This window comes from Brachionichthys hirsutus, unplaced genomic scaffold (genome assembly GCF_040956055.1).
Source record: "Brachionichthys hirsutus isolate HB-005 unplaced genomic scaffold, CSIRO-AGI_Bhir_v1 contig_609, whole genome shotgun sequence".
NCBI lineage: Eukaryota > Metazoa > Chordata > Actinopteri > Lophiiformes > Brachionichthyidae > Brachionichthys > Brachionichthys hirsutus.
In genome coordinates, this window is record NW_027181587.1 from 1 (window position 1) to 3,000 (window position 3,000).

Below are 3,000 nucleotides of genomic sequence, written 5' to 3' on the forward strand. Positions count from 1 at the left end.
CCACCTGGACTAACATGTCCCACCTGGACTAACATGTCCCACCTGGACTAACATGCCCCACCTGGACTAACATGTCCCACCTGGACTAACATGTCCCACCTGGACTAACATGTCCCACCTGGACTAACATGCCCCACCTGGACTAACATGTCCCACCTGGACTAACATGTCCCACCTGGACTAACATGCCCCACCTGGACTAACATGCCCCACCTGGACTAACATGTCCCACCTGGACTAACATGTCCCACCTGGACTAACATGCCCCACCTGGACTAACATGCCCCACCTGGACTAACATGTCCCACCTGGACTAACATGTCCCACCTGGACTAACATGTCCCACCTGGACTAACATGCCCCACCTGGACTAACATGTCCCACCTGGACTAACATGTCCCACCTGGACTAACATGTCCCACCTGGACTAACATGCCCCACCTGGACTAACATGTCCCACCTGGACTAACATGTCCCACCTGGACTAACATGTCCCACCTGGACTAACATGCCCCACCTGGACTAACATGTCCCACCTGGACTAACCCCACCTGGACTAACATGTCCCACCTGGACTAACATGTCCCACGTCTGTTGCTTTAGTATGTCGTTGTGAGCAGCAAGAAGATTCTCTTCTACAGCAACGAGCAAGACAAGGAGCAGTCCATTCCCTACATGGTGCTAGATATAGAGTGAGTAGAGCAGCTTGTCCACCTTTGCTGAGAAGACAGACGGGGACGGGTCTCACTGCGTCCTGTAGGAATGATGGTTTTGTCTTCACACAGCAAACTGTTCCACGTGAGGCCCGTCACCCAAACCGATGTGTACCGTGCCGACGCCAAAGAGATCCCGAGGATATTCCAGGTCTGCTTCCGTGATCTACTGTTGGAATCCTGACTCTTGCTGATCGTCTTTGTTTATTTGAGACACACAATTGTGTTGTCAATGTTCCAGATTCTTTATGCCAATGAGGGCGAGAGCAAAAAGGAGCAGGAGTTCCCCGTGGAGCCGCTGGCCTGTGGAGAGAAGTCCAGCTACATCTGCCACAAGGGCCACGAGTTGGTCCCCACGCTCTACCACTTCCCTGCTAGCTGCGAGGCCTGCACCAAGCCGCTGTGGAACATGTTCAAGCCCCCGCCTGCCCTGGAGTGCCGCCGCTGCCACATCAAGTGTCACAAAGACCACATGGAGAAGAAGGAGGACATCGTCGCGCCATGCAAAGGTGGGCCTGTCTATTAATTAACGGTGATTCATGACTAATGCGCTCTGGCTCTGCCCCCCCCCCCAGTGAACTATGATGTGTCTACGGCCAAAAACCTCCTGCTGCTGGCCCTATCCCAGGAGGAGCAACAGAAGTGGGTCAGTCGACTGGTCAAGAAGATCCCCAAGAAACCGCCCCCAGCAGAGCAGTTTGCTCGCTGCTCGCCACGCACCTCCATGAAAGTCCAGCCCAGCCAGTCCACGAGGAGGCCCAGTCGCCCGCCCCCGACCAGCAAGAGCAGGTGGGGGCATTAAAGGCATCAAACAGTGATGACTGCAGCGCTGTTTGCTGAGCTGCCAACATTCAACGGCAAAATGTGTAAAACGTGTTATCGGGGATGCGTGTAGTTTATCTTCTGACCTACGGGGGGGGGCTGAGTTCACCCAGGGGGGAGGTCGTGCACATTTTGAACACAAAAGTAGTTCAGATGAAAGGAGCCCCCACCACGAAGAGCCCTTTGGGGCCGGTAATTCCCCTCGTTCTTTAGGAATGACTGAAATAATTGTCTCTCCATGAAGGGGGGGGCAGTTTTTCGGTTTTGGGGCAATAGTTTTTACAGCGTTGATGGATATTTTCGGCGTATTTAGTGAATCGTTCTGTGTGCTTGTTGTTTTGCTTTGGTCGTTTAAATGAAGAGAAGTTTCTTTTGTGTTTCTTGTGTGTTCAAATCATCCAATTCTCCTTGTAGTATCTTGATTTTAGTTTTCGTTGCCTCCTGAAGGTTTTTGGAAAGTTCCTTTTGAAGTTTCTTAAACTCCTCCTCCAATTTCTTTTGTTTTAGTTGTCTGATTTTCTTTTCATTGGAGGAAATGGATATTAACGTCCCTCTGATCCATTATCGTTCTCCAAGTTCGATTCGCTTCGATTTCATTCTTCATACTTTCTGTATTACGTTTGTAGCCTCCAGAGAGTGGATCTACTCAGACCTCAGCCCGGCCGAGTCCGATCACGTGCTTGCTGACTCGATCAGGATATGGATCGTTATTGTCATTTCTTTTGGTCAGATCTGGAGTTACGCCGTGGCACAGAGTGAGACCTCTCTACTACAGACAGAGATGGTAATGCGTACAAAAACACACGGCATGACGTCACTTCCTTCCAAAAGTCCGGGGAACATGACCTTTCTGGTCGTCTGAAAAGGAAGGATGCTTTTCTTCAGAATTAATATATTCTCCACTATCAATATTAATTTTAGGAAACAAAAGATTGAATTAATGACCCCTCTTAAATGCACCCCATACCATTATTGACCCCCCCCCCCACCGGCTACTCATGTTGTATGGAAAGGAAAATAATAATTCCAAATATAAAAAAAAAAAAAGATTTTTCTTTTCTTTCCTTTTTTTATCTTTTAATCTGGGATTGTTCAGGGGGGCGGGCCGTAGTTTGGGGACCACTGATATAAAGCGTAAACAGGGTGACAGGGGACACCACATTATTCCCCGTGAAGCATTACATTCCTAAATGTGTGTTTTGGTTTCCAACCACAAAGTGTCTTTGCTGCACCGAACGTTCAGACACGGTCCTGGTTGACTGCTTGCTATGGTGGTGGTGGCGGCCTGTGGCCATGCATGTTTGTTGGGGCTCCTGACCATCTAGTCTTGATGGTTAAAATATAAGCTTTGATGATGTCTGATGGTTTTTTTGTTGCCAGTGGAGCGAGGACTCGTTATAGGCTTGTCTTCGTGCATCTGACTTTGATCTAGAGCACATCTAACCCACAGAAGATGAGTAACGCT

At 49.2% G+C, this 3,000-nt stretch overlaps 1 long non-coding RNA gene across 1 annotated transcript; it reads left to right on the forward strand.

Moving 5' to 3' along the window:
- Positions 1–601: 601 nt before the first annotated feature.
- LOC137917538 (uncharacterized) lies at positions 602–1,087 on the forward strand. The gene is made up of 3 exons (XR_011106664.1): positions 602–692; positions 786–864; positions 955–1,087. It is a non-coding gene; the product is annotated as an uncharacterized lncRNA (long non-coding RNA).
- Positions 1,088–3,000: the final 1,913 nt, after the last annotated feature.